Raw genomic sequence first — 13,721 nt, 5'->3', positions numbered from 1 at the left:
ATTGAGATTAAGTTTACTGTTCATGCAGATGATATTTTACTCTATATTTCTAACCAAGCCACTTCTTTGCCTGCACTTTTTTCTTTATTACATGATTACTCCTTAGTTTCTGGATATAAATTGAATATAGAAAAATCTGAAGTTTTACCTCTTATTAAATTATGCCTCTCCCATATGTTCCAGGGTTCTGACTTTGAATGGAATCCCTGAAATAATAAATGTGTTGGTATTCCTTATGCCAATACTATTAGAGAAACCATCAAAATCAATCACAAGGATATTTTTTTAAAAGTCTCCTCACTCATAGATGGTTGGTCCCCTCGTTTCTTATCTTGGTGGGGGAGGCTAGCACTGTTAAAATGATGTTACTTCCTACTGTCAATTTTTATCTTTCGATGCTTCCCATCTCTCGCCCGCATTTTTTTTTCAAATCCATTAATCGCCTCATAAAGAATTCCTATGGAATAATCGCAAAGCTAGGATTTCTCTCTCTCGCCTCCAACAACCCAAAGATTTAGATGGAGTCAATTTTCCAACTCGATTTCCCTCAGCCTTTACTCTCAAACAAATTTGGCCTTTCCTAACAGATTCTTTCTCTCCTCCCTTAACAGCCTGGAGCTCACTAGAACTTGCACAACTCGCCCCTTTTTCTTTCCTTACTGCTACTCGTTTATCTCAACCTCCCAAGAGATTTCTTACCCCAACATTTAAACACTCCAAAGCACTAGCCCTTTCATTGTTTCGCTCTTTTCTCTCACAGGCTGATCTTCACTCTCTTACTCCGATCTGGTACAATAAATTCCTAAAGATTAAGAACAGAGCGCTTTTCTGGAAAGAATGGATTGATAAAGGTATCATCACCTATGATCACTTAATCAATGATAATTCCTTGAGAACTTTCCTAGACATCCGCAACAATTTTCATCTCTCTAACGCATACTCTTACCAATTACCCCTACTTAAACATGCCCTAACCTGTATTATTTCTCAATGTAGCTCCCCAACTAAGCATGGGCGTAAAATCCGCTCCGCTCGCGGATTTTTCGGATTTTCGGCAAATTCGCAATCCGCGAACTCTCGCGAATTAGTCGAAAATCCGTGAATCCGCTCGCGGCGGATTTTTTGCTTGGTTGCGGCGCGCGGCGTGGTGCACGGCGTTCACTTTCCGTCATTTAGCGTTTGCCGAGTTGTTTTTCTTTGCGAGTGCCGCGCCATTTTGGATCTTGCTGCGTGATCCCGCTGGAGTTTGGCGCCCGCGAATACGTAATCGCGGCTTGCCACCTTGCACAGCACACCTCGCGAGAGTTCGCAATTGCGAACACGTAGTTGCGGCGGAAAGGAACAATCTCGCACTCGCGAAATAGAGCTTTTGCAATTCTGCACAAGAAAATCACCAGCAAACAGGATAAACCTTCAGAAAATTATGATTTTTATCAGAATCACTCCTCAGGTTGACATTTGCATGGCCTTTTTTTTGCAAGGAGTCCATTTTTGGGGGGGGGGAGGAAGGAAGTGCCCCACAGTCTCCAACTTCCTGTTCCTGTCCAGCAGGCTCCTCCCAGTGCTTTGTCCATCTCCTGGTCACTTTCATTTGGATCTGGAGCTGGAAGGATTACTTTTTGTGGGTGCTGCTGGATATTTGGATTTGAGGCCTTTTTGACTGTCTTTGGATCACTTTTGGATTAGAAATCAACTTTCACAAGTAAGTTTGTTTGGGGCATTACAGTTGCTGCAAGTACAATTTTGGAACTTTTTCAGAACATTAAATAAATTATATTGTGGGTAGCCACAGTATCCAGTAGGACCAGGGTTGGTTAGGGGTGCATGATACAACTGTTTTGTTGAATTTAAACACCATTGAGGCCATGGATGGGCTGGGATTGTGCTGATTTTTGTCGTTTTTTTGGGCCTGCTGGTGTGGCCCTTTGCCCAGGGGTGGTGAGTGTTGCATGGGCCTAGTCTTTCTGTGGGGTGTCTTCTTGAATTTAAACATAATTGAGGCCATGGATGGGCTGGGATTGTGCTTATTTTATTGTTTTTGTCGTTTTTTTGGGGCTGCTGGTGGGGCCCTTTGCCCAGGGGTAGTGGTGCATGGACTGAGTGTGCCTGTAGTGTGGTCTCACTCTCTTTAATGTAAACATCATGGATGGCATTGGATTGTGGTGATTTCTGGCTGTTTTCCTGTTTTTTGGGGGTGTACTGTTGATGTGGACTGGCCATGTGGGTGGTGGTGGTGGCCATCTTGAGTGCTGGCTGGTACAGGCAGCAACATGTGCTTGGGGTGTAAGGGGCCATTTTGAGGAGAGGCAGTGTCTGAGGCCTGCACTTATTTTGCCTACTTTTCATCCATTATGCCCAGGGGTAGTGAGTGTTGCATGGGCCTAGTGTTTCTGAGGGGTGTCTTCTTGAATTTAAACACCATTGAGGCCATGGATGGGCTGGGATTGTGCTGATTTTATTGTTTTCTGTCATTTTTTGGGCCTGCTGGTGGGGCCCTTTGCCCAGGGGTGGTGGTGAGGTGAGTGTTGCATGGGCCTAGTCTTTCTGAGGGGTGTCTTCTTGAATTTAAACACCATTGAGGCCATGGATGGGCTGGGCTTGTGCTGATTTTATTGTTTTTGGTCGTTTTTTTGGGCCTGCTGGTGGGGCCCTTTGCCCAGGGGTGGTGAGTGTTGCATGGGCCTAGTCTTTCTGTGGGGTGTCTTCTTGAATTTAAACATAATTGAGGCCATGGATGGGCTGGGATTGTGCTTATTTTATTGTTTTTTGTCGTTTTTTGGGGGCTGCTGGTGTGGCCTTTTGCCCAGGGGTGGTGGTGCATGGACTGAGTGTGCCTGTGGTGTGGTCTCACTCTCTTTAATGTAAACATCATGGATGGCATTGGATTGTGGTGATTTCTGGCTGTTTTTCTGTTTTTTGGGGGTGTACTGTTGATGTGGACTGGCCATGTGGGTGGTGGTGGTGGCCATCTTGAGTGCTGGCTGGTACAGGCAGCAACATGTGCTTGGGGTGTAAGGGGCCATTTTGAGGAGAGGCAGTGTCTGAGGCCTGCACTTATTTTGCCTACTTTTCATCCATTATGCCCAGGGGTAGTGAGTGTTGCATGGGCCTAGTGTTTCTGAGGGGTGTCTTCTTGAATTTAAACACCATTGAGGCCATGGATGGGCTGGGATTGTGCTGATTTTATTGTTTTTTGTCGTTTTTTTGGGCCTGCTGGTGGGGCCCTTTGCCCAGGGGTGGTGAGTGTTGCATGGGCCTAGTCTTTCTGTGGGGTGTCTTCTTGAATTTAAACATAATTGAGGCCATGGATGGGCTGGGATTGTGCTTATTTTATTGTTTTTTGTCGTTTTTGGGGGCTGCTGGTGTGGCCTTTTGCCCAGGGGTGGTGGTGCATGGACTGAGTGTGCCTGTGGTGTGGTCTCACTCTCTTTAATGTAAACATCATGGATGGCATTGGATTGTGGTGATTTCTGGCTGTTTTTCTGTTTTTTGGGGGTGTACTGTTGATGTGGACTGGCCATGTGGGTGGTGGTGGTGGCCATCTTGAGTGCTGGCTGGTACAGGCAACATGTGCTTGGGGTGTAAGGGGCCATTTTGAAGAGAGGCAGTGTCTGAGGCATGCACTTATTTTGCCTACTTTTCATCCATTATGCCCAGGGGTAGTGAGTGTTGCATGGGCCTAGTGTTTCTGAGGGGTGTCTTCTTGAATTTAAACACCATTGAGGCCATGGATGGGCTGGGATTGTGCTGTTTTTATTGTTTTTTGTCGTTTTTTTGGGCCTGCTGGTGGGGCCCTTTGCCCAGGGGTGGTGAGTGTTGCATGGGCCTAGTCTTTCTGAGGGGTGTCTTCTTGAATTTAAACACCATTGAGGCCATGGATGGGCTGGGCTTGTGCTGATTTTATTGTTTTTGGTCGTTTTTTTGGGCCTGCTGGTGGGGCCCTTTGCCCAGGGGTGGTGAGTGTTGCATGGGCCTAGTCTTTCTGTGGGGTGTCTTCTTGAATGTAAACATAATTGAGGCCATGGATGGGCTGGGATTGTGCTTATTTTATTGTTTTTTGTCGTTTTTTGGGGGCTGCTGGTGTGGCCTTTTGCCCAGGGGTGGTGGTGCATGGACTGAGTGTGCCTGTATTGTGGTCTCACTCTCTTTAATGTAAACATCATGGATGGCATTGGATTGTGGTGATTTCTGGCTGTTTTTCTGTTTTTGGGGGTGTACTGTTGATGTGGACTGGCCATGTGGGTGGTGGTGGTGGCCATGTTGAGTGCTGGCTGGTACAGGCAACATGTGCTTGGGGTGTAAGGGGCCATTTTGAAGAGAGGCAGTGTCTGAGGCATGCACTTATTTTGCCTACTTTTCATCCATTATGCCCAGGAGTAGTGAGTGTTGCATACTTGCATGTCCCTAGTCTTTCTGTGGGGTGTCTTCAATGTAAACATCATGGATGGCATGGGATTGTGCTCATTTTTCTGTGTTTTGTCGATTTTTTGGGGTGTATAACTGAACTGATGTTCCTCTGTCTTCCATTGCTTTTAGGTGCACAAGAAGACTCAAGAGAACCACCAGTGCCAGGAAGAAGTCCTGTAGCGGTGTGTGTGTGCAGCATAACGTCACGCGACGTCACGTCTGGACACAGAACCCTCTCCAACTCATGCAACTGCTGCCTGCTGACCTGCTCTGAAGAAGATGGCCCCAAAAAAAGTAACCCGTAGCTCCTCTAGCAAGAAAGGTGCCAGTAAGGAGCAGAAGAAGCAAGTTACCAAGGACACTGGTGTGCCGCCCGCCCCTTTTTTTGGGAGTAAAAAAAAAAGTATGCCTGCAGCAGCAGCGGGATCTGCTGGGGACCAAGCTGGCAGCAGCACCCCCGCTCCATTGGGCTCAGTGCCACCACCACCACCAGGCCAACTTAAGTCCAAGGCCTTGAGTGCTGCAGAGGCAGCCAGTATAGTTCTTCAATCACCATCGACCAGTGATGTTGGCTCATCGCAAGAAAGCAGCAGCAATGTCCCTCAATCAACACAGGTTGTTGTAGCTCATCTGACGAGTGTTGAACAACCACAGCCGCAACAACAATCACATGTGCAAGTACAAGCCCAAGTACATGTGGAAGGAGAGGCAGCGCAAGGAGATGCGCAAGCAGAGGTGCATGGAGGGTCACAAGTGCCCACAATAGTTGTTCCTCCCGAAGTAGGGGCACATCAGGAAATCGACAATCAAGGCGAGGTATCATTTGAGGAAGCCACTCCTCCTGATGATCCTTCATTGTCTTCCACACCCCTAGCAAGGAAGAGATCAAGGGTGGTGTCTACATCTTCTTCAAGCACACCTCCTTCTGATGATACAGATCAAACTTGGGAACCAGCACCACAGCCGTCTGAGAGTGAGGCACACCATGATCCGACAAAGGTAGTTAAGCGTAAAAGGAAGCTCGTCCAAAGTCTCAGAGTTATGGAGTGTGATGAGGCTCAACAAGAAGTGGCGGATACTGCTGCTGATGAAGACTCTGCCAACGACGACCCAGTCATCATAAAGGTCACTGCAGCCCCAGCGGGCATGCAGCAAACAGACATTTTGACCCTAGCCCGAAGAGCTGCTGAGCGTGATGATGATGATGATGTTGTCGATGAGGAGGCAGTGGAAACACCACAATCATTGGAGTTAAGTAGTACACCAACTCGTCCCGCTTCCATATTTCTTTCTGGCAAGAAGAGACCTCCATCCACCTCGACCTTAATTAGTGGCGGTGAAAGTGCACAACGTACAAAAGTTGGGCAATCCAGATCCTCCACTTCATCTGGCATTAGCTTCATGACCACCACCACCAGTATCGCCGCCTCCTCCAGGTCCCACAGACACTTGAAGTCCCCAGTTTGGGACTTCTTTACTGTTTGTCAAAAAAATCCAAAGTTTGCCATTTGTACCCTTTGTAAGGTTGCAGTTAGTCGTGGTAAGCCAGGTACCAACTATGGTACCGGAGGCCAGAGAGGTCATCTTAGGAGACAGCACACTGTCAAATGGTTTGCGCACCTAGATGCGATCAAGAAAGGCCGAATTCAAGGAAACGTTGATGTTTCATCTGATGATGACGAGGAGGAAGAAGACGTGTCAAACACTTCCCTTACACCCAGTACCCCTGTCAGCAGCACACCCAATGTGAGGCCCACTCAGAGTGTTGGAGCGAGTGAGACACCAACGCACAAAAGTTCACCAGCGAGCAAAATTGGGTCAACGAAGTCATTATCAGCCCGTAAATGCTTGGTCCAGGGCAACATTAGAACAATGCTTACTTCAGACGTGCCATATGAACGCAACCACCCACTGACGCGTCTGTATAACACTAAGCTGGCTAAAATGCTAGCTGTGGACCTTCTCCCTTTTTCTTTTGTAGAAGTGGTAGGTTTTCTAGAATTAGTGGCAACGCTCTGCCCTAAATGGAAGGTTCCTAGCCGGTTCTATTTTGCCAGAGTTGCGGTTCCAGCACTACATGAAGATGTGCTGGAGGCGATTGGGGCAGCTTTGCAGAAGAGTGCTGTTCACACAATACATCTGACAACAGACATGTGGACCAGTGGCGCAGGCGCTGATTACATGTGCATCACTGCACACTGGGTCTCTTTTTCAGGTGTTAAAGCAAAGCTAAACGCAGGTGTTGACCCGGACAAAGTTTTCAAAGCTGCTCGGAAACATGCAACACTAGCCATGTTTGGCTTGGAGAAAAGTCACACAGCAGAAAACATTTTGGAAGAGTTTGACAAAAAGGTCTTGAAAATGCTATCCCCCAAAAAACGCAAGATTGGTTATGTTTCCACGGATAATGGCGCCAATGTAGTTAAGGCCATGTCGCAGGGTGGCTATTTCAGAGTGCCATGTTTGGCGCACTGTATCAACCTGGTAGTTCAAAAATTCTTGAGTGATAGAGACAGTGCAGCGTTCGCGGTAATGGCCACCTGCCGCAAAATGTGCAACCATTTCAGCCATTCTTTTAAGGCCCGGAAGCATCTGAGGAGGCTGCTACTTCAAAGTCGAATACCAGTGAAAGCACTCATCCAGGAGGTGGCAACACGTTGGAACTCAACCTTCTACATGCTTGAGCGTCTGTATGAGCAGTATACGGTACTCGATCACTATTTCTTCACAGAGGGTACATCTCAGAAGGAGGACCTGCGGATGAGTGCGGCGCAATGGGACATAGTTAAAAGCCTGACAGACATGCTTCGTCCTTTTGAGTTCTTCACGCGTGCAGTCAGCCAGGAGGACTGTAATTTGGGAAAAGCTATCCCATTGTTGTGCATGCTGGAGCACCAACTGATGGCGGTGTCTTCTGAGTTTGAAAAAGATGTACAAAAAAAAGACCATTTTATTTTGTCTGAGAAATTATTAGAGCGCCTACGTGGTGATGAACGTCTTCAAAAGATCAAGTCAGAACAGCATTACATTTGTGCTACTATTCTGGATCCACGCTACAAAAAGGCGCTGGCAGGCGAAGCATTCTTTCCTTTTGCTGATGAAGATGTTCAAAATTACAAACATTGGCTAGCCTGGTCAGCCAAGAGGTTTGAAAAAGAACGGCAGGTTATTGAAGGAGAAGGCAGTACATCAGCATCAGCATCAGCAGGCCATCCCCAGTCACAAGAATCCACTTCTGCACCTGTGGCTGGGGCACAAGTGACCTCTCAGCCGTTAAAGACACCGGCAAGTGGATTATCTGCACCACACACAACACTAACAGTGGCTGCTGTGGAGGATTGGCTAAGTTTGCTTGGGTATGGTTCTCGAAAAAATGTCACAGGCACAGCAAAAAGTAAGCAAAGTGGAGGAACCGTTGATGACCTTGAGTCGATGGTGCAGGACTATCTGAATGACTCAACAGAGGTCTTTCTTAATGATGAGCCATTGCAGTATTGGCATGGCAAAAAACAATTGTGGCCACAGCTCTCCAACCTGGCTATAAACTATTTGTCTTGCCCACTCGCAAGTGTGTCTTCAGAACGTGTTTTCAGTGCTGCTGGTGGCATTGTAACTCCCAAACGGAGCCGCCTCTCGCCCAAAAATTGGAGCGGCTGACAATGATCAAGATGAATCAGCACCTCATACCACCAGATTACAAAGTACGAGAAAGCACGCCGCATGAAGACGAGGAGGACGGCAACTTAGATGAGGGGATTTGTTCTCTGTTCGGTGGCACTGACCTCATCCTGTCTGAATTCGCAGAGTATGATGACGAAATCTTCTTCTTATTCCCTGACACCGAGGCCTGAAAATGAGACAATGAATCAATAACTTTCTTTTTCGTCCTTATTCACTTTTATTCCTGTTTGTCTCTCTTTCTTTGTTTTGCACAGTTAATTTAATTCAAACTTTAATCACCTAATCCCAAAAACAAGACCATCAGCAGAACTGTCTTCACTTGTTTGCTTATTGATTTGAAGGTGCCGCAGTCTACATTCCTCAGGTTCACAAGTTCTGAAGAACATGCTCCTCTATCCTCCTCCTCCAGACTGCGATTTCCCTCAAAGCAGAGTGCTGGATTACGCCCAATGAAGAAAGACTCAGCACTTGTGGGGGTGTTGTACTTCTTTGCGGGTGAGTTGACGGATTTGGGCCCATTGCTGTGAAGCTCTAATAATGGACAAAAGTGTTTTGGACCAAATATGAGGTGGAAATTTCTTGCCGTTTTTGCTGACTTGCTTGCCTTTGGGGTGCTCTTTGGCGGGGTTCCGGGTGTTTGTGGGTGATTTTTGGTGTCTGGGAGCACTGCTGCGACAGTCTAATCTTGATTGCATTTGCTTTTCAGGAAATCCGTGGTGGAAAACAGGAGTTATGATGATTGATGATGATGACCTAGCTGCACAGCGCCGCGTTTGGACCGAAGGCCGAGAGATATTGTAAGTATGAGATTTAGCTTTTTCGCTGTTTGGGGGTGTTGTCGGGTGTTTTTTTCCGGGTGGGTTGGCGGGTCTTGCCTGGGGCATTCCTGGGAAGGTCTAATACCGGATAGAAGTGTTTTGGACAAAATCCTTAAGGAACAGCCTTTTTTTTGCTATTTCTTCTGTCATCTTGCTCAATGTAGCGTTTTGGGGGGCTTCCTGCTGTTCGTGGGTGGGTTGCGGCCGGGGTCTCTGTCGAAGCACTGCTGCGACAATCTAATCTTGATTGCATTTGCTTTTCAGGAAATCCGTGCTGGAAAACAGGAGTTATGATGATTGATGATGAATGATGACCTAGCTGCACAGCGCCGCGTTTGGACCGAAGGCCGAGAGATATTGTAAGTATGAGATTTCGCTTTTTCGCTGTTTGGGGGTGTTGTCGGGTGGTTTTTTCCGGGTGGGTTGGCGGGTCTTGCCTGGGGCATTCCTGGGAAGGTCTAATACCGGATAGAAGTGTTTTGGACAAAATCCTTAAGGAACAGCCTTTTTTTTGCTATTTCTTCTGTCATCTTGCTCAATGTAGCGTTTTGGGGGGCTTCCTGCTGTTCGTGGGTGGGTTGCGGCCGGGGTCTCTGTCGAAGCACTGCTGCGACAATCTAATCTTGATTGCATTTGCTTTTCAGGAAATCCGTGCTGGAAAACAGGAGTTATGATGATTGATGATGAATGATGACCTAGCTGCACAGCGCCGCGTTTGGACCGAAGGCCGAGAGATATTGTAAGTATGAGATTTCGCTTTTTCGCTGTTTGGGGGTGTTGTCGGGTGGTTTTTTCCGGGTGGGTTGGCGGGTCTTGCCTGGGGCATTCCTGGGAAGGTCTAATACCGGCTAGAAGTGGTTTGGACAAAATCCATAAGGAAACACCAGTTTTGGCACTTTTTGTAAGTTAGGGTTCGTTAGGGTTAGCCCTAGCAGCAGGATTGCATGTGTTTCGGGGGGTTCTATTGCAACGCAGTTCTGGTGTTTTAGAGCACTGTTGGAGCGATGCTTGCTATGGATACTTTTGCTTGCTTGCAAGTGGTTTGAATACAATCCACGGTCTGTATTTGGGCCTACTGTTACTTTCAAAGTACGTTTTGTCACCATTTTTCTGCTAGGCATCGTTTTTGGAGATCTGATTGGGGTTCTTCTACATTTTTGCGACTGGCTTTAGTAAGGGTCTTGGTGGGAGCATTGCTGGGAAGGTCAAATTTTGTTCTAAAACACAGTTTACAGTACACCTACCTTGAGGGGAAAGATCCGCTATAATATTTTGGCCATACTTATTTATCCTTAAAAAGGTGACTCAGACAGAGCACGCAATTTCAAAAATATTGTACTGTCTATTAGGGAAATCAAAGTGTCACTTTTTGAACCACACAGCGTACATACCTTTTATTTATTTATCAGTGGTATTGTAATAGCACTTCCTGTTTTCCGTTCAATAATTACAGGCTGGGTTTCAGTCAACATCCGCCAGGCAGGCAGTGGACAGGGTGTCTTCTGTCAGTGGTCACCAACATTGATGGACGAAGCGTCAGCTGGAATGGAGGAGTGCCGCCAATAAGAGGAATTGTTTGCTGCATGCAACTTACTTACCAAATTCAACAGGACAACTCCAACAACATACGCAATACAGATACAGTATCCATTGTTTTATTCTATGAGTGTGACTGCATGTGCTTAGCCTTAGTTTGTACCCAAAAATTCTCTTTATCTTCAATTATTGTTTGTCCATGCTGTGCTTTTCTTTTTTTTTTTTTCTCAACAAAACCTACCCAAAAAGAAACCCCCATTCCCATCCATTTTCCAAACCCTAACCCTCTTCCCCCGGGCTGTGTTGTTTTGCTTGATGTCTGACTAAAATGACATCAATAATTCCACACACTTGCTGGGGAGGATAAGGTCATAGCAACAGGCTGGTGAAGGAATACGAGGATATCTTCTAGACTTACTCAGCTTCAGTACTATATCTTCTAGTAGTAGGAGCCAATGTCAAATAAATTCAACGCAAGTACTAGTTATACTTGCAAGCAAATACTTTACCATTTGTTAGGCTACATTATGGCACTGTTCTAGTGTACTGTCACCTGCTATATTCTCGATCGTACCGTAACCGTTGTAATGCTACAGTAAGGACAAACCAGGTTTCGTTTTCTTTTTTTCCATAGGCATGCAACTGCCACTGTGTCACACCACTAGTACCACCGCAATGAGGAAATTTCACCCGCCCAGGATTGCCAACGTTAATCCCCATTTCACATGGAGCCAGCCCTGGGCCTAGCCCTAATTTGTAACACAAATTACAGGTAAGATAAGCGTTTGGTGGGAGGTAGTATAATGGAGTATTATTTAGGAGTAGACGAGAGATTGACGGTTGTACTACTAAAGTCCTACGACTGTTCAGGAAAACAAAGTTACTGTTACACCCCCGTCCCCCACCCACCAGACTGAAAAGCAGTAAAAAACAGGTATGGTCAGATAAAGTTTAAAAATGTATATTTATGTATCCCTAACAAAATAATCTCCCTCAAGACCCACCCTAACCCCAACGATTGTCTTTGAAACGTCCCAAAACGATCCCAACTCCCAAATCCCACCCCCCAAAAGTCTATAAAAAAAGGGCAAGGGACACTCCACTACTGGAGGGTGCTGGTGCATTTTGCGGCATGGGCATCATACTCCTTGCGGAGGGTGGCAAGCTCGGAGCGGAGGCCCTTCACCAAGTTCTTATAGTTCTGGACCTCCTGCTCCAGGTAGGACATTCGGACTCCTAGGCGGCGTTGGCGTGCCTTGCAGCTCCTGTGGGGGGCAGCTGGTGTTTCTGTTGCTTGGCGGTGGCGGTTGGCTTTGTTAGCCCGGCTCGGTCCCGCTGGAGCACTGCCCATGCTGGCGTCCCGTGGGGTCACGGAGGAGGATGCAGCGGTCCCAGTCGAAGATGTTGTTGTTGCACCGGTCGACTGCGTGTCCTCCTCCTCCTCCAGGGCCACCAGCCGCCGATATTCGGCGACAGTGGTATCCAGCCTCCGTTGCCGGGCCATTCTAGCCTGCTCCCTCCGTGATGTTGATTTGGAAGGAGCAACTATATGAAGAAAGAAAGACATAGTCTGTAACCAATGCTCCTTAGCATTAATAACACAAAGTGATTGAGTCGAAAGTTGGGTCACAGTACAAGTAGCAAATTGAAAGCACAGTACATAACTATTGAGGACAGTATCTATGTAACCTCCCACTTCTGCATCCTTGCTCTAACATTAGTGGTAGTTTAATGAACAAATTCTACGACCACTATGGACTTCCATTACAGTCGACTATGACAGTACACCAGTCTTATTCTTCTTCTTCTCTCTTGTTTAGGAAAATTGGTACGTTATCTTATGCAAGCCGGCAGAATGACATTGACAGCACAGTGAACTTGCACCCGAGAAAAACAGTTGCACACCATGATGAGTGAGACAGACTTGCGTTACTGTACCGGTCCAGTACATGCAGGTGGTGAAGCTATTACTTTTCTATTACGGGTGGCACTGAGAATACTCTGTTACAAGGGCTACTGCTTAATTAATTTACCTTTCACCCTACAGTGCAAATGAGTACTAGAAAAGGAAAATGAAGAAGCTAACTAATTTGATTATCTATCACTTCACATGGGACGTATTTGATGACATATGGGATGACTTTAGGTGCTTTGCTTAATATTGAGTGAACAGTGATACACCCACACATGAATGACGTACTACAAGTAAACTAAAGGTATTAAGAGAGGTACGGAGTGTCCACCGTAATAACCAGATATATGCTGTGATTGCAGTCGCAATACAAAGTACTGCTACTATTCATGGTAGTATTGGACACATTTACAATTTCTTTTCCTTGCCTTCCCTGCACTGGAACGGACGTGCGGGTGCGGTGGTACATGCTCTTCAAGGTAACACTTAGTTCATCCAGCGACCATCTACTCTCTCTAGATACACATGTGCTATCTAAGAGTCAGAGAATACCATGCTCCAGGCATCCATTCATTCAAAGTATACGCACACATACAGTTTCTGTTTCACCCACCCAGGCTGCTGTCCTTCCACCCATCCTTGCTTCATCATTGACCCAGCCATGCACCATACCATATTCTTTCCTTCCCAGCCACCTCGGGGGCCAAGCAAACACATATCGTTCTTCTTTGCCAGCCATCATACAATTTCGCGTCCCACTTACTTACACCCTTCTTTCGCTTTTCGTTCATCCCATCCATCACGTTCGTCTAAGAACTTATTGGGATTCTTCTCACCAAAAACTTCACAGCTAAGTCGAAGTACATTTCGAGGAGGCTACTACCTGGTTGATTTGTAATACACCCGTGCAGAAAGCACACTATGCAGTCTTCAATCTCAATAAGTAAGGAATATATAGCTTACCTGTTTCCGCTACCACCGTTTGAACCCCCACAGGACCGTCCACCGGCTCTTGCACCGCCTCCTCCCCAGAGTCCTCCGAGTCCTCGCCCAACACCGCCACCTCCGCGCTGGCCCCGTCACCAGATGTTACACCTACAAAGTACATTTAAGAATGTTAGAATACACCACTCACTACTATATAATATTTGGTCTAGGAGAAATGTTAAAAAAACAGAATACAATGTAATAATTTGTGACTGTCTACTCTAAAGTAAAAATTTCCCTTTTTTCAGGGAAGGCTGTTGTCTTGCTGCACTTTTATGCACAACTGATGAATGCTTGCTTTTTATTTTTAACACGCACCACTTTTTCTCCTAACAGACAGAAGCTTGACTCCTAAGAACACGACCAGGATCAAGTTCAAA

Source organism: Lissotriton helveticus, chromosome 7, assembly GCF_964261635.1.
Source record: "Lissotriton helveticus chromosome 7, aLisHel1.1, whole genome shotgun sequence".
In the NCBI taxonomy this organism is placed as follows: domain Eukaryota; kingdom Metazoa; phylum Chordata; class Amphibia; order Caudata; family Salamandridae; genus Lissotriton; species Lissotriton helveticus.
Note: the sequence above shows the minus strand (reverse complement) of the source record.